This window comes from Muscardinus avellanarius (assembly GCF_963383645.1).
Source record: "Muscardinus avellanarius genome assembly, chromosome: 8".
Classification (NCBI taxonomy): Eukaryota; Metazoa; Chordata; class Mammalia; order Rodentia; family Gliridae; genus Muscardinus; species Muscardinus avellanarius.
Window position 1 is genome coordinate 96479657 of NC_137794.1, and position 23115 is coordinate 96502771.

Sequence of the window (23115 nt, forward strand, 5' to 3'; positions counted from 1 at the left end):
GCTGGGATTACAAGCATGTGCCACCATACCTGGTTTATTCTTTATTTTTGAAACAGGGTCTCACTAAGTTGTGAAAGGCTTCCCTAAGTTGCTGAAGCTGGCTGTGAACCTGCTATCCTTCTGTCTCAGCCTCTCAAGTACTGGGATTACAAGCGAGTACCACCATGCCCCGTGTCAGGGTACATTTTTCAAACTATCCTTCAGGGGCTGGAGCAGGCTCACTTTTCTCCCAAATGATAGTGATTTTCTCAATTACAGTTTACACCAACATTATCAGACCTGATCACCTGAAAATCAACCCTCCTACCCTTCCCCTGGCCAAAGTTTCCTCATAGGACACTCAGCCCCAACATCATTTGCAGAACCAAAGCCGGCCGGTCCTCCACGGGCACCAGAGTTGCACATCCTATTCTGGTTCCTCCCTTTTCCACACACTGCCAGACACACAATATTATTTTACCTAGACAAGTTCCTAAGGGCCACCTCACACATGAGAAAACAGGTGCTTGGGATGGATCCGAAGTCGCGTTGGGTAGAACTCAGTCCTGATTCCTAACTGGGTGTCCCCAGCAAAACCGCAGCACCAAGGAAGCTCTGACCAAAGGCGCAAGGCCACGGCTTCAGATCCGGGACTCCGGGCTCGGCCCTATATCTGGGCTCTGGTTTCAGCCCTCCAGGTGCTTGGGGACTGGGCTGCTTCATCAGTTAGGCAGCTCAAACTCTGGCTTCTGGGAGGCTCCAGGCAGCCCAGGAACAAACACCACAGACCTTGCGATGCTGTTATTTCCTGAACAAGTGGCGTTTCTTTTTTTATTTAAAGTGGTCAGCCAGCAGCTCAAGTAGCTTAGTGGTATCTCACGTCCATAGGATGTGAGAGGAGGCCCTGGGTTCCATCCCCACAAAATAAATAAATAAATAATAGCCAGACAGTCTCAAAACCACCACATTAAAATATCAGCCACAGTTGACTCTGCACTTAATTAGAACAGAAGAGGCTCCCGAAGTCTCCAATCTCTACATACTTGGTGAACCAAACTAGCACCCTGCAGATGGCTCTCCGATGACAAAAGCCCCCATGGGCGGCCCATACAAAACTATAGAGGCCAGATGCGCAGGCGCATGTGCGTAATCCCCGGATGTGGAAGGTTGAGGCCACCCTTAGCAATTTAGCGACTCCGTGAGACCCTGTTTCAAAATAAATAAAATAGGGTTGAGAGATGTAGCCCGGAGGGAGAACGCCTCTTTTTTTTTTTTCCCCTTATTTGATGGTGGTATTGGGGATGAAACCCTTCTACCTCCGGGCTACACTCCCAGACCTATTTTATATTTTATTTGGAAACAGGATCTCTTAAGCCAGCAAGTCTGGCTTCAAACCTGCGTGATCCTCCTGTCTCTGCCTCCCAATCGCGGGGATTACAAGCGTGCGCAAACCACGCCCAGCTCCTGGATCCCTTCCCCCCCCACGTCTGCGGGGCCTCCCTGCGGCCACGTGGGCACTTTCTCCCCATCAGCTCTGTCCCTCCAGAGACCAACTACGCGGGAATCGAACTTCTCACGTTCTGGAGGAGGTTCAGAAAGGATCACCCGGAAGCGCTGAGTGCATGTAATGTCACGATCATTATGACTTCCATTATGCAGACTATAATGCACCAATAAAAGCAGATTTTAAAAAAAAGGAAAAAGAAAAAGAAATGATCTCCGGGGGGCCGCGGTGCGCCCAGACACGCCCCAGTCACCTGCTCCGCCCTCGGCAGGACCTCGAAGAGGTCGGGAAGCGGCGGCACCAGGAGGCCCCCAGGCCCCCTGCGCCCTCCCCGGGCACCTGCGGCCCCGACGGCCCCGCCCGCCTCACCTGCTCTTCCTCCCGAGTCGCCGCCCGTCGTCCCCACTTGCAAAGGTCTTGACCCGGAGTAGCGGGGGCAGGCGCTGGGCGAGCTGCACAGCTCAGACGGAAAAGGAGAAGGGGCCCGGGAGGAAGGGGCGGGCGCGGCGGGCCACCCCCGGCCCCCGGCCTGCGCCCTGCGCGCCCAGCGCCAGCATTATCCGCCCCGCCTTGGCCAATCTGCCTGGCGCTGGGGTTGGGCCTGTGGGCTCCAGGGCCAGGCCGCCTCGGGGCAGGCCTTGATCAGTCCTGGTGGAGCGCACGAGCTCAGGCAACTTTCCCCTCTTTGCCCCTGGGTCGAATCCACCTGTGTGTTTGGGCTTCAAAAGGGCTGGTAGGAGGGGGCTCTTCAGGAAAACAGAATCAAGCTTCTGGGATTTGGAGGGCTTGGGTACAACTGAGAGCGCCCAAAGTTTAATGCTGATTTGTTTCACGTGTCAAACTGCCTCGGTAACCTTCGAAAGAGGGTCGCCAGAATGAAAATGAAGCGAACCTGCGAGGGGCCTGAGGCGGAGAGCTCGAAGCACCCACAGGTGCTCTCTCGCGCTCTCTCAAGTCCGTGCCAGGTGGGTGAGATCCACAGCGTGCTTAGTTCATACGCAAACGTGCGCACAAGCAGCAGCGTGCCGACTTTATAACTTCAGAAAGCAAGACCCAGAAAAGTCATGGAATTTGCTCGCGGTCTTACAGACTCCAATTCTTCCCACCCCCACCCCCGGTACCGGTACCCGGTTTTTTCACAGTTCCATCTCACAAATGTTATGTAAATAGCTTACTATAATGTGTTGTTGGGGCGAGAAAGGAAAAGAAGAAGAAGTTCCCCAGGAGAGAACAAAGCGCCTCAGAAAAAATCTGATTTTCACCATAAAAATTTCCCCAGCTTGGAGCGACAGCAGTGAGAGATTTGCCCTGAGCGTGAAGCTCCCTGGGCAGAGGCGCACGGTACACATTTGCTGGCTCCACTAGCACCGTGTTTACTTTTCTATCGATTATTTATACAACTGCGGGTCAGATTAATGGGTTTATAATCTATCATCCAAAGGCTTATCAGCCAAGACAGACGACATGAGGAGGCCTTCACTGTCGTCCTTTTGAATGTCGCAAGCCTTTGCTCTAGTTTTGCCTTCCATTAACTGATAAGAGCTCAAAAGCACCCTAATTTGTCTAAATTCACACGGATAGCCAGAATTAGAATCCAGTTTGGGCCATCCTAAACCTTGCCTTTTTCTTTTACACCGCGGGAAGGAGGAGTAGAAAAGGGAGGAAGAGGAGGAGGAGAAAACTACAAAAAGAAATTGATGAACTCATTTATGCCTTGCAAAGTGGGGCGACAGGCTACGTTAAATCTCAGTAGTTATTTTCTTGAATTAAGTTTCTATAGCAGGATAATTACACATAAACTTAAACCCACAACTTAGTTTTGTAAGGTGAGAAGAGGCGAGTATTTATTGCAGTGTTGTGCACAACAGGAAAATTACTAAATGAATGAGTTCAGAAAGTAAATAGTGAAATAGCATTCAGTGATGTCCTTTTTTCTTGTTTATTTGCGGTACTGGGGATGGAACCCAGGGGCATTCTACCTCTTAGGTACACCCCGAGCCCTATTTTTTTTATTCTTTATTTTGAAACAGGGTCTCACTGAGTTGCAGAGGGCCTCACTGAGTTGCAGAGGGCCTCACTAAGTAGCTGAGGCTGTCAGTGAACCGCGATCCTCCTGTCTCAGCTCCCGAATGCTGGGATTACAAGCCTGCTGCCACCACGCCCGACAGGGGGCCTCTTCAGTCACACCTTTCAATAGATGAGATTCTTATAACAATTCCCCCTGTTTATTTTTTTTCCCTCCTGGGTAACTTCTCTAATAAAACAGACAAACCAAACTTTAGGCAGTACAAAAAGAGAGTAGAAGAAACCAAGAACAGCGAAGAATCCAAGGGTATAGCCGAAGGAGAAAAGAATGAGAAGACCTTCTTGCCTTTGCTTCTCAGAGGAAACAAAACGAAAACCTGCAAAAAATTGTATTGTTTTTCAACTAAATTGTCAAGTGAAAGTCATAGGTGTTTTAAAAAAAAAAAACACGGTATTTTTAAGACAGAAAGTAAAAGCTGTTTCTGTGCCCACCCCCACCCACTACTTTAGTAAAGCTGTGGCTTTGCAGGGGCTGGGGAAGGGGAGGTTTTTTTGTTCACTACCTCTCCCTCTGGCTAGCAGGCATTCATGCAGGAAGTGAACTTTCAAAACCATACTCAATAAAGGAAATGGACCGGGAGGTGCATACAACTTTCAAGGAATAGGTGATGTTTTCAGGTCAGAGGAGGAGAAGATTGGTGGGTCTTCTAATCAAGGAATAACAGCTGGTTTTAGCATTTACACAGGCACACTGACTCCAAAGCCAATGCTGGTTAGTCTATGCCGTTCATTGTTTTGCAGGAGAGGAGGTTAGACCCCCCAGATCTAGATACTGCCGGCTGCAAAATGGAGAGGGAGGGGGAAAAAGAACTCTGATTCACTGTTAAATAATCTGCTCCAAAGGGAAGCTCTTGAGGTTGAAGTTGAAGTCTCTGTGCCTTTTCCTACCCAGGATCTCAACTCTCCCCTGTCCTCACTCTCGGCAGGTTAAAGAGTAGGAGCATCCCCACTAGCGCTCCCACCAAGGTCTGTGCGCCTTGCCATTATTGGCCTTTCTTCCTTCTCAGTGAGAACCCAGTTCTCCTTGCAAACGCTCATCCCTGTGCCTTAAGCTCAAAACCTTCTGCTTCTTCAGGATGGGACTCTATCAGTTGTCAAGATTGGCGAGCATGTTCAAAGACCTTCACTTTGCTGGGTCTTCGGCCTCTGCCTTCAAGCTTAAGTCTTCATTATTCTCTAAATAATAACAGTGGAGCCAGGCGTGGCGGCACACACCTGGAATTCCAGTACTTGGGAAGATGAGACAGGAGGTTTGCAAGTTCGAGGCCAGTTGGCAATTTAGTGAGACTCTGTTTCAAAAGTTAAAAAAAAATGAAAAGAGCTGAAGTTGTAGCTTAGAGGTGGGATGTCCCTGAATTCAATCATTCAATCCCCACTACCAAATAACAATAGTAATGATAATAATAATAATAATAATAATATCAAAGTTTCCAAAAGCTCTGAAATTCCCTCAAACCATTGCTCCCTTATCACCAAATTTTGTTGATGTGGGCCTCTTCCCCTGCCTCAGGTTCTGGTCTCTACTCACTGATGAACCTCCAGGAAATCTGACGTCTCCCACCACTGGACTATATCTCTTTTCTTGCAATCTACCAGGATGTCCAAACAGCCAAATCACTGGGCTCAGTCTTTAATACCCTAACTTTTCTGAATCATTTACCAGATTGAGCTGTCCCCCTCTTTTGTAATCTCTTCCCAAAGCTCCTTTTTTTTTTTTTTTTTGTGGTACTGGGAATTGAACCCAGAGGTGTTCTACCTCTGACAGGGTCTTGCTAAATTGCTGAGATCTTCACTAAGCTGCTAGACTGGCCTCAAACCTGTGATCTTCCGGTTTCATCCTCCCAAGTACTGGGATTACAAGCATTTACCACCACAGCCAGCCCAAAGCTCCCTTTTTGAAAAGGAAATTTAGAGCAGTAAGTGGTGACTTACACCTGTAATCCCAGTACTTGGGAGGCTGAGACAAGAAGATCACAGGTTTGAGACCAGCCTCAGCAACTTAGTTAAACTCTGTTTCAAAATAAATTTAAAAAAAAATGAGGCTGGGGGTGTAGCTCAGAGGTAGAAAGCCTTTGGGTTCATTCCCTAGTTACAAATTTTGAAATAAGGAAACTTGCGGGATTCTTTTATTAGCCATACAACATCTCCTTGAGACTGCCCTTATGTAATGGTCTTTAATGATCATCTACTAGTTCAAACACTTTAGACAAGATAGACTCCATGGCCATCCTGTGTCATAAACCATTAATCCAATATTATCTACATTTGTTATGGACTGAATGTCTCTTTCCTCCCCCAAAATTCATATACTGAATCCTAACTCCCAAAGTGATGCTCTTAGGAGATGGGGACCTTTGGAACATCATTTGACCATGAGAGTTGAGCTGTCCTGAGTGGTTTGAGGTGACCCCAACAATGCTTCCTGCCCTTTTTCACCCATGTGATGATGTAATAAGACTTCAGTTTGTAACCTGAAGGAGGGTCCATAGTAAACCCCACCTATACCAGCACCCTGTTCTTGGAATTCCAGTCTCCAGGACTGTGAGAAATATATTTTTTGGTTTTTTTTAATAAGCCAATCAGTTTCTAGTATTTTGTTATAGTTACCTGAACTAAGACAGAATAAATTATTTATTCTCAATAGGTTGGGTCTGTACCTTGCTAGAAAAAGGTTGTGAATAGCTCTGTGAAAATGTATCTCCAAGCAGAGGCAAAACAACTGTGACGAAAATAAAGGAAACCCTACAGGAAATGATCTGTCCATTCAAAGCTATTATCTGTGCATTGAGGAAGCCATATCAGCCCTGAATGAAAACAATTCCTCTCTTAGCTCCTGTGATTCTGTAGCTCCCGGTCTCCTGACATCAAGACTACTCCTTGTCTCCGTCCTTCCCTCTCCTCCTCCCTTAATCGTGTCGCCTGGATCTTCTCCTTCCTCTCCTCTCCTTGGGCTTTCCACCCACGTCCTGAGGAAGCACATCACAAATCCCTTCTAGTCCGACAGAGTCCAAATATGTAGCCCGAAAAGATCCTGAGCCCTAAATACCTTTTCCTTTCTTCCCCCGCGGTGCGCACCAGCCTGTCTTGCTCGGCATCCCAAGCTGAAAGTGGCATCTTATCACAATAATGAGTTTCGTGTTTGGATTTTTCTCATTCTAGCAGCACCGCCATTCACCCAGACTCTCAAATTCAAAGCCCGGGGCCTCTCTGCTCGTCTCTGTCTTTCTCTCCCTAAGTTGTGCCCCCCAAACTCTATCAAAAGTGCACTTAGAATAAGTTGGTATATTCTTTTATTTTGTCTTGAATTATAAGATGATTTTAAGGGAAGTTTTTTAAAAAAAGTAGTAGTGTTTGGATACTTGGGTTAATATCAGTGATATTTATTTGTTCTGAAAAAAAAAAAGGTTTGTTTTGGGTTTGGGGTTTTCTGGTATTGGGGACTGAACCTAAGGGCTTTCTACCTCTGAGCTACATACTCAGTTCTTCTTTTTTAAAATATATATTTAAATTATTTATATATATATATTTAATTATTTATATATGTATATATATATAGTGTGTGTGTGTGTGTGTGTGTGTGTGTGTGTGTGTGTGTGTGTGGTACTGGGGTTTCTGGAATCCCTTCTACCTCCGGGCTACACTCCCAGACCCATTTTTACATTTTTATTTGGAAACAGGGTCTCCTAAGCCAGCGCGCGCGGCTGGCTTCGAACCTGCCGATCCTCCTGTCTCTGCCTCCCAAGCGCGGGTGTTACAAGTGTGCGCCACCACGCCCGGCCTATATATATTTTTTAAACAGAGTCTCACTAAACTTCTGAGTATCCCACTAAGTTGCTGAGGCTGGTCTTGAACCAAGCACTGGAATTACAGGTGTGTACCACCATGCCCCAGAAAATAAATAAATAAATATTATTCTTAACAAGGACAAAATGTAAAATTTATCTTCTACCTCAAATAATTTAGTGCCAACAGGCCAAAATTACAAAGGGTTAGACTATTTTTGTCTACTGTAAGAAAATAGTAATATTTTTCCAGGTATGGTGGGTGGTGTAGGCCTGTAATTCCAACAACTCAGAAGGCTGAGGGAGGAGGTTCAGAAGTTTGAGGCCTCACTTGGCAATTTAGCAAGACCCTGTTTTAAACCAAAAAAATTGTTAAAAAGGGGTTGATGATATAGTTCAGTGGTAGAACACTCCTGGGTTCAATTTCTATTACCTCCCCCCTCAAAAAAAAAAAAAAAAAAAAAGGAAAGAGAAAAAGAGAGTTCTTGGGAGGCTGCGACAAGGAGGATCACAGGTTCAAGGACAGCCTCAGCAAGAAGTTAGACTCTTATTAACCTAAGAAGACCCTGTTTCCAAATAAGAAATTAAATCAGGCTGGGGGTATAGCTCAAAGGTAGAATGCCTCTGGGTTTAATCCCAGTACCACAGAAAATCAATAAATAAAAATAAATTATGTCAGTCGTTTAAAAAAATTGATTTTATTGTGAAAACTTAAAACACAACAAAGAGGAAGTAGTAAAATAACTTCTATATAATCACTGCTGAAATTCAGTAAGTACCAAGATTTTGCCATGTGCTATTCTTTCTTTTCTCTCCCCTTTTGAAGTCAAGTGAATACCAGGTGTGGTGGTGCATGCGTGTAACCCCAGCACTTGGAAGGCTAAGGCAGAAGGAACATAGATTTGAGACCAGCATCAACAATTTAGTAAGACCCTGTTGCACAAAAAAATAAAATAGAGCCCGGAGTATAGCTCAGAGGTAGAATGCTTCTGGGTTCAATCCCCAGTCTCTCTCTCTCTCTCTCTCTCTCTCTCTCTCTCTCTCTCTCTCTCTCTCACACACACACACACACACACACACACACTAAGAGAGGGAGAGAGCTTATCTGTATAAGCATTTAAGTTATAATAGCACATAACAGTGTCATAATGCAATCACAACACTAGCAAAATTGGCATCAAAAGTTGGCATTATATTCTCAATACAATATAACATATTCTCAATCCATATTCAAACTTCATGTTCCTAAAAGGTGGAAAGCACACAGATTCCCATTGTCTTTATGTCTGCTGAGTCCTTTTGTCCTCTTGTGTATGTGTGTGTGTGGGGTGCTGGGATTGAACCCAGGGACATCCTACCTCTGAGCCACACCCCCAGCGCTACTGGAAATTGCAGAGGACCTCTCTAAGATGCTGAGGCTGGTCCCGAAGCCGCACTCCTCTCTCAGCCTCCCAAGCGCTGGGATTACGGGTGTGCACCGCCACACCCAGCTTCCTGGGGCCTTTGTAGTCTTTGTATTTTCTCTGCTGTTGACTTGTGGAAGAAGCCAGGTCCCTGAAGTCCAAATGCCCCCATTTGTGTCTCTGTCCTTCCTTCCTTGTGGCATTATTTAATGATCTACTCCTCTATTCTCATATTTCCTCTAAACATGTGCCAATCATTTTGTTTCTCTCTGTTTTGTAGTTTTCCACCTTACCTAATTGATCACTCATGAAAATACATGTCAAGCGTGGTGGCACACACTTGTGATCCCAGCCCTTGGGAGGCTGAGACCCGGGGATGCAGGTTTGAAGCTAGACTCAGCAACTTAGGTTCTTAGCAACTTAGCAAGACTGTTCTCAAATAAAAAATAAAATAGGGATGGGGTGTAGCTCAGAGGTAGAATGCTCCTGGGCTCAATCCCCACACCCTCCCTTCTACAAATACATGTCTTTAGTTATGCCTTTTTTTTTTTTTCTACTAGGGATTGAACCCAGAGAGCCATGCTACCTCCGAGGTACACCCCCAGCCCTATTTTTTTTTTTATTTTGAAAAAGGGTCTTACCAAGTTGCCAAGAGCCTCGCTAAGTTGCCAAAACTGGCCACATACCTGCGATCCTCCTGTCTCAGCCTCCCAAATGCTGAGATTACAAGTGCTCACTGCCACATCGGGTGTAGCTGGTTCTTGACCTTTCAATAGACATCATTGTAATAAATTAGTTATATTTGTGGTTTCCCCAAGACTAGGCAGATGACACAATCCAGGATCTAAAGACATATGCATAGGTTAGATAAAATTGCTTTAGGAAAAATTCAGAATATGATTATAAATTCTGTCTTTTACTTTATTATATTTTGGAGAAGAAGATTCTAGGGCTTGAACTCAGGGAATTTCTACCATCCCAACCCTATTCAATTATTTATTCTACACTCCCAACTTTATTTATTTATTTATTTATTTATTTATTTATTTATTTATTTATTTATTTTTGTGGTACTGAGCATTTTACACAGGATAATCTATCGCCGAGCTACACTCCCAGCTTTATTTTATTTATTTTTGAAACAAAGTCTTGCTAGGTTGATGAGAGTCTCACTACTTATTGAAGACATTCTTGAATCTGCAAACCTCCTATCTCGGTTCCCAAGTACTGGGATTACAAGCGTGTGCCACCATGCCCAGGTTATTTTTTAATTTTGAAACAGAGTATTATTAAATTGCTGACATTGTCCTTGAACCTGCTTTCTCTTATCTCAGACTCCCATGTGCTGAAGTGACCCATCACTGTGAATGGCTTGATTATCATTATTTTAAGTAGTTATCTTTGATTCAGTAGGCTCTACTGAAAGAATGTTCTCTTCTCAAAAATTATTAACTTAAAAGACATAAAATACCCCTCCATATCCCTCCCCCCCTCCCTTCCTCCTTTCCTTTCTTCCTTCTTTCCTTCCTTCCCTCCTTTTCCTGGTACTAAGAATTGAGCACTACCACTGAACTATATCCTCAGCTCTATTTTTTATTTTGAGACAGGGTCTTATTAAGTTGCACATGCTGGCCTCAAACCTGCAATCCTCCAGCCTCAGCCTCCCGAGTAGCTGGGGTTACAGATCTGTGCCACCGTGCTTGGCATCAATTATCATTTTTTTTAATTATGAAAGCTGAGTTTTGAAATTTGCAAATGTAAAGAAAAATATTAGGTGAGTGTGGTGGCACATACCTTTAATCCCAGGACTTGGGAGGCTGAGACAGAAAGAGCAGGCTGGCAGCCAGCCTCAGAAAGTTCATGAGATGTTGAACAACTCAGCAAGACCCTGTTTCAAAATAAATATTTAAAAAAGGATTAGGGGTATAACTTGGAGGTAGCATGCCTCTGGGTTGAATCCCCAGTATAAGAAGAAGAAAGAGGAAGAGGTGAAGGAGGAGGAGGAGGAGGAGGAGGAGGAGGAGGAGGAGGAGGAGGAAAGGAGAAGGAGGAAAAGGAGAAGGTGAAGGAGAAGAAGGAATTATTTCAAAATAACTGGAGGAATTTAGCTTGTGTCTGTGTGGACACACTGTACTGTGTAGTGTATCTGGAGACTCTTTTGTTTTATGAGTTAAAAAATAGAGCTCTCCGAGGAGATATATTTCCCAAGTTTATATAGATATTATAATCAAAATTTGATGATAAATATATAACTTTTTAATGAAGATATAGTTTCTAAATATCCTCTAGACTTGAACATAATTTTTCAACACACAGTAATGTTATGAAGAATATGGCACAATTATAATTACTTACATTTATTAGGTAGATACCTACAATGTGCCAGGTATTTATTTATGCTCTTTCTGCGTAATAACCCACTTAGCTGTCACAACGATCCTATGAATTAGACTAACCTCGACCAATTTAATGAAGAAGTGGCAGCGCACATCTGTTAGGCCCTTTCCTGGACCTTTCTCGAATCCAGTAGGTAACAGAGCCAGGATCTGAAGGTCACTTAGCTCCAGCCACATCCTCTGCCTTTCGTGCTGTGCAAAGCTTGCAGAAGTGGCTGCAGGGCACTTCTCCAGGCTCAGGGGAGCTTTGGGCATTCCTATCCAAGGAGGGCAGTGTGGGGCCGATCTGGAAGTACTGTCAAAGAGCCGCAGTCTCCCTTCTGGTCCCTTCTGACATGACAAAGTTAGTTTATAGCCACCTCAGTGAGTTCAGAAAGAGGTGGACGTAAGAGATCTTGGGAATCCAGACCAAACCTGGGTAGGGCCCCACTGCCTAGGTCTGCCACACTTTCCAATAACTCTAGGGAAGTGGGGGTTGCGTTTTGAGGGTCAGCGGGGAGGGACATGTTTTTGGTGAAAGGTTGCTTATCACATACGCCTTTTTGTGCTTCAGGATGAATAATTCAGTTTATTTATTTATTTATTTATTGGCGCTGAGATTGAAGCCAAGGTCATTCTATCTCTGAGCTACACCCCCAGCCCTTTTTTATTTTGAAGCAGGGTCTCGCTAGGCTGCTGAGAGTCTCATTACTTTGCTGGGGCTGCTCCTGAACCTGTGTTACTCCTGTTTCAGCCTCCCAAATACTGGAATTATACGCCTGTGCCACCACAACTGCCCAGCTGAATAGTTCCTTTTAGATCTTCAAAGACTTCTGGAAGTGGGAGGTTGGGAAGGGGGAAAAAAAAGAAGGTTGAGAAAAGAAAAATTTCAAATAATGTGATGTTCAAAATGTAGGTATCAATACCAATCTCACTAACATGTACTGTAATGGTTTCGGTGTCCCTGTGGGTCATTTTTCTCAGCTAATTGAGTTTTTTTCCTCAGCTAATATAGAAACAAAGAGGTGGGGAACTCCAATTGCAACACTTAAGTAGAGTTTTTGGATTTTTTTAAAATACAGGATAGGAAAAGGTAAAAGAAAGGGTGCTCCCTCTCCTGACTGACACATTTCATTCACACTCATACACAACCCTGTCAGGGGCTCAAGCCATCTTTGCCTGGAGGATTTTTTGTACTCCAACCAAGGAAATACTTTAGTATCTCTAGTGTTGTTTCTGACCCTGGTCCACGGAGTAAGTTACCTGGTCGCCCTTCCCCTGCATTGCCAAGAGACTTTCTGTCGGGTCTCAGCCAGATAGAGATCTACCAAGTTGCTCCAGGACCCAATGGCCACCGTAACGAGACAGTAGGACATGTCTCCCCTTAGTCAGAAGCCTGTGGCTCTCACCCAAACAGTGAGGATCCTGGATGTACCCCCAAATTGTTAGGAATGATTTCTAGGGAAGCCACAAATAAAGCACTCAAAACCAAAGTAACTGGGCAAGGCAATTTACTTCTGTAGAAGGGTGTGCAGCCAACGTTGAGTCTGGTTAGCCGGCACACCAGGCAGGCAGTCCGCTCAGCTTCTGTCCCTAACATGATCCAGCCCCTAACCCTGAGTTAGGGAGGGTTTGAGTTCACAACTCTACCCAATTGCCAACTTTCCAAGACAGGCAGTAAATTTGAAACACAGTTTAACATTCTGGAAGCAACGATGAGCAAAGATGGGCAAACAAAACTAAGATGGTTGACTTCCGGAAGATTCCTGGTCAACTATAGGTCAACTATGAGCCAAAATGAACGACTAAAACTAAGATGGTTGACTTCTGGAAGATTCCTGGTCAACTGAAGGTCAACTATGAACTAAGATGAACAACTAAAACTAAAATGGTTGACTTCTGGAAGATTCCTGGTCAACTATGAGCCAAGATGAATGACCAAAACTAAGATGGTTGCCTTCTAGAAGATTCCTGGTCAACTAAAGGTCGACTATGAGCCAATATGAATGACCAAAACTAAGATGGTTGACTTCTGGAAGGTTCAGGGAGTGGAGCATACAGATACATGTACCATTACACAACATGTACAGGGAGAAGAGGGAAGGGTGGAGGGAGATACAAGGAAACATACCAAGAAGTCCTGTGTGCATTGTATGTTTGCATCACTTTTAATTTCACTGTGCTGTATAATTACAATGCACCAATAAAAATATTTTAAGTCCCTTCTAGATCAAGAAGATTTTGTTACAGTTGCAATTGAGCTGACTTGGTTTTGTTCATTGTGATTGAACTGGTTGTGTTTTGCTTTGCTGCAGAAACATCACTGCGATTCTGGAGCCATTCTACAGTTCCCAGAAAATGCTGAAACTATTTGCATGGATCCGCTAGGGCTGCTGGGACCCAGAGCCACAGCTGGGTGGCTCGCATGATGGTAACTGGCAGTTACCTCAAAGTTCTATAGACTGTGTGCGTGCCCAGGATTCTGGCGTCAACGGGTTGGTTCCTTGTAGGGTTGTGAGGGAGAACCTGTTTCATCCCTGTCCTGGGCTTCTGAGGGTTGCTGGCAATCTTTGGCGTCTTTTGGCTTATTCCCCCACCTCTGTCTTATGTGTCTGTTTCTGTGGCCAAATTTCCCCTGTTAATAAAGGTGCTGGTCATGTGGGTTGGGTCCCACACAAGTGACTTCATTTTAACTTGATGACTTCTGTAAAGACCCTTTTTCCAAATAAGGTCATACTCTGAGATGCTATAGGTTAGAACATCAATACATCTTTTGGAGGCACACGATTTAACTCATAACATTTTTTTTGGTCAAAATTAACGTTTTCCTTACTTACTAATCCCTTCTGTTATTTTTATTTCTCTCGTTTCCTCGGATCATTTGCCCTGTTTCCATTCTCTGATGACAGAACTCTCTACTGCTCCGTTCTGTCTCCCGTCCCTCCCACCTATTTGTCCTTTCCTCTCGATCTAATCCTTTCTGAACATTGATTCCAGGTTAGACTTCTCATGGTGTAACTGATCAAGGAGGCCTCTGCACAGGAATCCTTGCTACTCCCAATATTAAGTCTTCTTGGTTTGGCGGGGGGGGGGGGTCTTTTACAATCAAGGCTCTAATAGAGCTTTCCTGACAGTCCCTCTACTCTCAGATGTATTTTTCTCTCATTTTTTCTTACCACATATTTTCTCTTTTAAAGGATAAACCTCTGTATTTTTCCTTTTTGTTTACCTGAGGCACATCCTTACTTAAATGCCATTTATGTTCAAGACCCACTTCTTTCAGAAGAGGGTCCCTGATTCATCAGTAGGGGAGTGTGGGCCCATGCTCATCACAGCCTCTTCAGGAACCTTGAACCATCCACTTGACCTGGGCCACTGACTATCTTGTAATAAATGCCATACATAAACACAGCCAATAGATGCCTTCACTGTCTAGTAAGAGTATACGTCCCTTAAACAACAAGATTTTGTTGCCTTCCCCCCCCTCCTCTCTCTCTCCCCCCTCCCTCCTACTAATCCTGATCCTGACACCAAACAGTTAATTTATTTAATCAAGTCTAAAATGTGCTCAGATACAGGACTCACCATCATTTTATATATAACAAGAAGAAAAAATGCACCTCTCAACCTAGGTCACAGTGTTTTGTTTTCTTCTGTATTTGTACTAGGAATTGAGCCCAGGAGCATTCTACCTCAGAGCTTCATCCTCAATCCTTTTTTCTATTTTTTCATTTGAAAGAGGGTCTCACTATGTTGCTTAGGATCTTGCTAAATTGCCGAGGCTGCCCTCGAACATGTGGTCCTCCTCTCTCAGTCCCCTAAAGTACTGGGATTACAGGCATGTACCACTACACCTGACTCGATAATGCTTGTTTCATATCATTCTCTGGACCATCAGAACATCGGTGAGGCATCGCTTCTTAAAAGACTCCATAAATAGCCATCATAGTGGCGCAGGCCTGCAATCCCAGCTCCTCCAGAGCCTGAGGCAGGAATATCACAAGTTCCAGGCCAGCGAGGACCAGTGAAACCCTGGCTCAAAATAAAAACTTAAGAAGGATGGGAATGTAGTTCAGTGGTAAAGTGACACTGGGTTCATCTCCAGTACCACAAAAAACAACAAACAAACAAAAATCCATAAATAACTAAAAGCCACTGGTGCTGAGTTTATAAGTACAGAGAACCTCTTTTTGTCTCCAGCGGGGGACACGTTAATAAGCACAGTGATTCACCATGTCTCCCATAAGCATGTGGGTCCTCAGAGCTGTGAGCACCCAGTATTTGTCATATTTGCCTCTGGATTTTTTCCCAAGTTGCTGTCACTGTTCTCATGGGACTCGGTATTGGAGGGTTTGACATTTGGGTACAGACAGTCACAGCCCTGCCATGGGAACAACGGCGATTACGTGATACAAATGATTTCAGAGATAGAAAAATGGAAAGGAAAATAACGTGTCTTAAGTGAATTGTAGTTCAAATCGAACCATGTAGTTGAATGTTTAGCAAATATTCCAAGTGCCCGTAAAAAAACAACTAGGAGGTGTTCCCTCCCAGGATCCATTCGCTCTCCTGATAACTCTCTCCCTGTTTTTCTCCATGAGTCCACCCTGTGTACACTGTGGGCTCAGGGAACTCTAGAAGCACTGCCTTCACCAGAGAGCCACATGCCCACCACTAAATTTGCCAATGCATTGATGCCCCTGGTCAGAATGATTGGTCCAGTGACAATCCGCGATTTGAACTGAGGAATCCGAAACAAGAAATCAAGCTGGAAGCTCTGGCATGCACCTGTAATCCTAGTACTCGGGAGGCCGGGACAGGAAGGTCAGAGGTTCCAGGATACAAAAATGTAGCGAAACCTTCAGCCACTTAGACCTTGTTCCAAAGTTTAAAAAAAGGGCTGTGAGTATAGCTCAGAAGTAGAATGTCCCTGGGTTCAATCTGAGAGACAGACAGACAGACAGACAGACAGACAGACAGACAGACAGAAAATTCTTCCTGAGGTTGAAAGGGGCATTTTTTTCCTCCATCTACTTATAAAAAAATTAAAATGGCTGGGGGTGTAGCTCAGAGGTAAAATTCCCTTGGGTTCAGTCATAGGTAAAATTCCCCTGATTCTGTCCTCAGTACAAAAAAGAAAAAGAAAGAAATGAAGGAAGGAAGGAAGGAAGGAAGGAAGGAAGGAAGGAAGGGAGGGAGGAAGGAAGGGAGGGAGGAAGGGCAATAAGAAACCAATTTATCTAACTCCAGTTAGAATGGAAATGAGCAAAATACAAATAATAATAAACACTGGTGCAAATGCAGGGAAGAAGAAACTCTTATACTACTGGTGGGATTGCAAATCATCACAACCACTATGGAGATCAGTGTGGAGGTTTCTCAAAAGACAAGGGATGGGACCATCATATGACTCAGCTATACCACTCCTCAGCATCTTTACAAAGAATTTTTTTCTCTTTGCAGTTTTAAGTAGTCTTAAGTCAGAATAGGGAAGATAAATCCCTAATAGAGACACATTCAACAGGTATTTATTGCATACCTACTACACACTGGCACTGTGCTAAATCCTGGACTATAAAAATGAAGAAAAATAGTCTCTCTATTCAAGATGTTCCTGCACCAGCCTTGACCGGTTTAGACGGGCACTCTGCTTGAAAGGCTCTTGTACACCCTGAACATGATTTGATTAAGTTCTTTTTATGTAAGTGGCTTCATCAAGAGAAATTTCTGTAATATGCTATGTAATGGAGACAATTTGGACCCTCATCAACCACACATTTATAATCAACCCCATCTTTCTGATAACCATAACCTCTTGTTATAAAAAAATTAAGACATGACACCAATTTAAAGCATAGATTTAACATTATCTTTTAAAGCCAGCTTGCTGTTTTTTTAAAGAATTGGTTGCTAAAGATATCCACAAAGAAAGCAGAGGTAGTTTGAATTCAATTCTTTTTAGGTTCACATTCAGTGCACCACTGATACTCAAGGTCCAGGTATTTGGGGAAATCTGGAACAGAAAATATTCAGCAGATTAGGTTGAGGATTAAAGAAAAAGATGTGCCGTCTTTGTATACCGCTTGCCGTACAAATACATTGAAAATGCCATATTCATTTCAGGGCTTACCGTGGCAGAGATAAGGCGAATGGCATTGATTATTAACATGCGGGGCACATAAGATTTCATTTCAGCATTCCCACAAATAATCTGATAGTGAAAGAATTCTGTAATTTGGACCTAGTTGAAGAAATTGTGCTACTTCAGGATTATAATAATCAGTATTCTCAAGTGCATACTTGAAAAAGTAAGCTAGCTGTCATTGATACCAACTGGATTTAAAAAAAAGAGACATTAAGTGGGAACACAGAGTTTCAGGAGGAATCTATACAGATATTATTATTATTATTTGAAACTTAGAAATAGAAATATACAGTGAAAGCCAATACATCAAGAGCCTATTTTGCCTATATTAATTGTCTAAACCTTGTATCTGAAGGAAAAAGAAGTTTTTTGTATGAATTCAAAGTGATATATTACAGCCAGTGTGTTGCTTCACGCCTGTAATCCCGGTACTTGGGAGGCTGAGACAGGAAGATCGCAGGTTTGAAGCCAGCCTCAGCAACTATGAGGTTGTCAGCAACTTAGACCCTGTTTCCAAATAATAAAATAAAAAGGACTGGAGCTGTAGCTCAGAGGTGGCATGCCCCTGGGTTCAATCCCCAGTACCACAAAAAAAGAAAAAGAAAAAAAGGATAAGGAAGGCTAAACTGAAGATATCTAAATATAGGTTTCATGAAGACTTGAGGTAGCCATAATCTCATAATGTGCAAGTTTGAGGTAATTTTTATAGGCTTTGACCAGCAAATAAACCTTTTTTAGAGTCAAGCATAGTGCTGCTGCCAGTAATCCTAGCACATGAAGGCTGAGATAAGAGGATCACAGGTTCAAGGACAGCCTCAGCAAATCTTCAGCTATCTCCTGGGTTCAATCCCAGTACCACAAAACAAAAAAAACAAACTAGCAAAAACTTTCTGTATGATGATATCTATGTATATATTCTTGGCTAAATATTACACATATACATTTATATACACATGTGGGGGGGGGAGAAGAGAGTAAATACATTGTCTTTCCACAATTTGCTCTCTAAAAACTGCAGGCCTACTTAAATAAACTGAAAAACAAGGCTTATATTTAGTTCTCTGCTGCCACGTCGTACCATTGTCCCCACGGTGTGTCCTTACTGAAACTGTTTGTCTCAGTCTTCACTCTCAGAAGTCAATAGTTGTTTTCTTCTACAGTTTATTTCTCTTTTGGCAAAATATTATTTCCTCCAGAAACAAAAAGCAAGAGTAATCTATAAAAATGGATATTGTGACATTTCCTGTTGAATCAAAAGTGTATTTTTAGATTTGCTCGAATTGAGGTTTTTATTTTATGAGAAGTTATGAGGTTATTTGGGTAATCTATATCTTTCACATTGTTTATTCATATGTCTACTGATAGGAACAAATGTATGTTTCTTTGAGAGATCTTGAGGTTAAAGAAAGAATCCACAAAAGTACTGTGCTGTAATCCCAGTACTTGGGAGGCTGAGCTAGGAAGATTGTAGGTTCGAAACTAACCTCAGTAACTTAGTGAGGCCTTCAGCAACTTAGTGAAACCCTGTGTCCAAATAAAAAATAAAATAGGGCTGGGGGTGTGGCCTGGAGGTAGAGGGCCGCTGGATTCAATCCCCAGCAACACACACACACACACACACACACACACACACACACACACACACACACTACAATATGTGAAAAACATCGATTTATACATATAATAACATATATATTTTAAAGGTTTTATTGAGATGTACTTCACACACCATACAATTCATTTATTTAAATTCAACCAGGTGCCTGTAATCTCAGTGACTTGAGAAGCTGAAGCAAGAGGAGAGCAAATCTTAGGTCAGCCTGAGACTTGATAAGACCCTGTCTCAAAGGGCTGAGAAAAGGGGGACACGGGTAGAGAGCGCCCAGCTCTCAATCCCAACTGCCAAAAAATTAAAATTAAAGTGTACAATTAAATGATTTTTGTTTTTTATTGCTAGTTTTTAAAATTGCAGTAAAGTATATATCACATATAATTTTCCATTTTAATCGTCTTGAAGTATACATTTAATTCAGTGTTAGCACAGCCAGGTATGGTGATCCCAGCCCTTGGGAGGCTAAGGCAGGAGGATGGTAAAAATCTTAGAGGCTAGCCTAAGCAACAAGCAAGACTCTGTCTTGAAAGAAATTTCTTTTTTTTTTCCCAGTGTTATTACATTCACAATGTTGTACAACTATCACCACGACTATGTACAAAAATTTTTTCAGTACTCTAAACAAATGTTCTATAACCACTAGGCAGTAACTCCCCATTGCCTCTCCCACCAACCCTAGTATCCTCTGTTTCTTTTAGTCTGTAGAAATTTACCTATTATAGCCAGGCGTGGTAGTGCAGGCTTGTAATCCCCACGCTTGGGAGGCTGAGACCGGAGGATCCCACAGGTTCGAAGCCAGCCTCAGCTACTTAGTGAGGCTCTTAGCAACTTAGTGAGATAGTGAGATTCCAAATAAAATATAAAATAGGTCTGGGAGCGTAGCCCGGAGGTAGAAAGCCTCTGGGTCCAACCCCCAGTACCACCAAAAAATAATAATAATAATAATAATAATAACCTATTATAGGTACATCATATAAGTGAAATCATATCATATAATGTTTGTCTTCTTTGCATCTCATTTATTTCATTTAACAAAAATTCATCTCTGTTAAGGAATATATCAGAACTTCATTCCTTTTTTTCTGGCTGGGAAATATTTCACTGGATAGGTATGCCAAGATCTGTTTATCCATTCACCCCCTGGTGGACTCTGGGGTTGTTTCCACATCGGACTGTCGTGAGTGATGCTGTGTTGAACAGTGGCATGTTACTATCTGTTTGTTTGAATTCTTGCTTTCAATTACCTTGGGTATACACCTAAGAATGGAATTACTGGATCATATGATAATTGCTTCAACTTTTTGAGCAATGACTAGCTTCATTTATATATTTCTTTCTCTTTTGGTGGTATTGGGGTTTCTGGAAACCCTTCTACCTCCGGGTTACACTCCCAGACACCTATTTTTTTGTATTTTTATATTTGGAAACAGGGTCTCTTACACCAGAGAGGCTGGCTTCGAACCTGCGCAAGCTTGGGGATTACAAGCATGCACCACCACGCCCAGATTATTTATATGTTTCTAAAAACTTACAGTGGTAGTTTAATAATATTAATAGTGGCTCCTAGATATCAGTATATGTTTGTAAAAATCTAGTAAGTATACAGAAAAAACATATTCACAGAAGTAGTGGTGGGGGTGGGGATGTAAAAGAGGAAAAGGGGGAAAGGCTGGGAGTGATCAGGGGGTGCATATTTGTTTTATCTGTAATGTTCCCCCCCCCTTTTTTTTAAAGGGGACATATAAACCAAGTGTGGTGGTGCACATTTGTAATCCCAGTACTTGGGAGACTGAAACTGGAGGATCACAGGTTCACTGCCAGTTTCAGAAACTTAGTGAGGCCCACCATAATTTAGTGAGACCCTGTTTCAAAATAAGTAAAATAGGGCTGGGGGTGTAGCTTGGAGGTAGAATGCTCCTGAGTTCAAACAAAAAAATTAAAATTAAATAAAATAGAAAAATAAAAAGGACATGTAACCAGGCATGGTGGCACATGCCTATAATCCCAGTGCTTGGGAGGCCAAGACGGGAGAGCTGAAGGTTCAAGGACAGTGTGTGGTAACTTAGTGAGACCTTCAGCAGCTTAGCAAGACCTTCAGCAATGTAGTAAGACCCTGTTTCAAAATATAAAAAATTAAAGCAGTAAAGAGGACTGGAGAGGCTTGAAGGTAGAATGCTCTTGGGTTCAGTCTCTCTCTCTCTCTCTCTCTCTCTCTCTCTCTCTCTCTCTCTCACACACACACACACACACACACACACAATAAAAACTTTGCAAAGAACACAGGTATATATTTATTTATTTATTTATTTATTTATTTATTTATTTATTTATTTATTTATTTATGGTACTAGGGATAGAAGCCAGAGGCATTCTACCTCTGAGCTATATCCCAGCCTTTTTATTTTTTTCTCAGTCCTGGGGGTTGAACCCAGAGGAATTCTACTACCAAGCTATACCACCAGCACTATTTTACTTATTTTTTGAAACAGGGTCTCACTAGGCTGCTGAGAGTCTTGCTAAGTTGCTGGGGATGATCTTAAACCGGCAATCCTCCTGTTTCAGCCTCCCAAGTCCTAGGATACAGGTGTGTGCCATTACTCCCAACTGCAAATTTATTTTTAAAATAGAAAAGATAGAACAGAATTTGACAAAATATAGTTGTAAATTTGAGATAGGAAGAATACTCATGCTGTATTATTCTACATGCCTTTATTATTAGTATTTACTTATTTGCTTTTGGTGGCACTGGGGATTGAACCCAGGGGCATTCTACCTGAGATGCACCACCAGCCCTATTTTTTCTGTTATTATTACTTTGGGAACAGTGTCTTGCTAAGTTGCTGAGAACCTCACTAAATTGCTGAGGACGGCTTAGAACCTGAAATCCTCCCGTCTTAGCTTCCCACATATTGGGATATCCATGACCAGCCCTTTATTCGTTTCTCTTCTTTTCTTTTTTGTGGTACTGGGGATGGAACCCAAGGGCATTCTACCTCCAAGTTACACCCCCAGCCCTATTTTTGATTCTTTATTTTGAAACAGAGTCTCACTGAGTTGTAAAGGGCCTCACGAAGTAATAGCTGAGTCTGTCTTCAAACCACATCCTCCTGCCTCAGCCTCTCAAATACTGGGATTACAAGCGTGCGTCACTACACCTATCTTATTATTTTCTAATTAGAAAAAGATCATAGTTTTTAAAAGGACATATCATTTGATCCTCCTTTAAAAATTGATGGAGAACAGTACCAGTACTATAACTTAAAGGGTAGCAGACCAGACCCTGAGATCAGGGCACACGAGAGACCACCCAGCTAAGGGAGGCTTGGGCAGGAGGAGACCCTAAACGCTTTGGTGCTGTACCTCGGCCTCTAAAATACCTACTGTATTCTCCCCACCCCCATTAGTAATGTGCTGCTTTGAAGGCCACTGTGTCTGTGAGAAGACTGGAGGAGGGAGCAGGGGGAGGATAGATAAGGGGAAGGCCATGACAAGATAACAACTGAGAAATGAGGGAAGCAGAGAAGGATTCTGAGGTCACAGAGGTCAAAGTGATGGCACTTCAAACGGCCATCTGCGGGACCATTTGTGTAGTGGGGTGGACTAGCTCGGTCTCCCCCAGCACCTCTCCCGTCCCAGTTTCCCTGCTTATCTATCTATCTATCTATCTATCTATCTATCTATCTATCATTCATCTGTCTGTCTGTCTGTCTATCTATCTATCTATCTATCTATGACTGAACAGGAGGGTATCCTGGCGATGCTGTATGTGTGCAGTGCCAGTAGAGGAAGACGCAGGACATAGAGAATCTGGAAGAAACGTGGGATGTGAGAGAAAAAGCCAATTACATTAAGAACAAATTGTCACCTCTCTGCAGTCGACCAACTGTTGCAGACCATCCACTCCTGACGCATGGTTGGCGTCGCCTTCCAGACGCCAGGGAGGGAGTCGAATTGCCCTCCCCCTCAGTAACACCCTTCTCTCCCTTCCTCTCCTTCTGGAAAATGATAAACCTTACAGTCACAACTAACTTGTGCAATATAATGAATGTCTCCTTTCTTTCTAATGCCTTTGTTAGCCTCGGAAAGATGAAGGAATTCAGAACTGGGAACAAATGACTTCCATTCACAAAGGTCCCCAGGGGTCACAACCCGGGAAGGAACGGTGACGAGGTCCAACCTACACAATGCCACCAAAGTCACCTTCCTGAAGCCCAGGGTTGAATACATCCC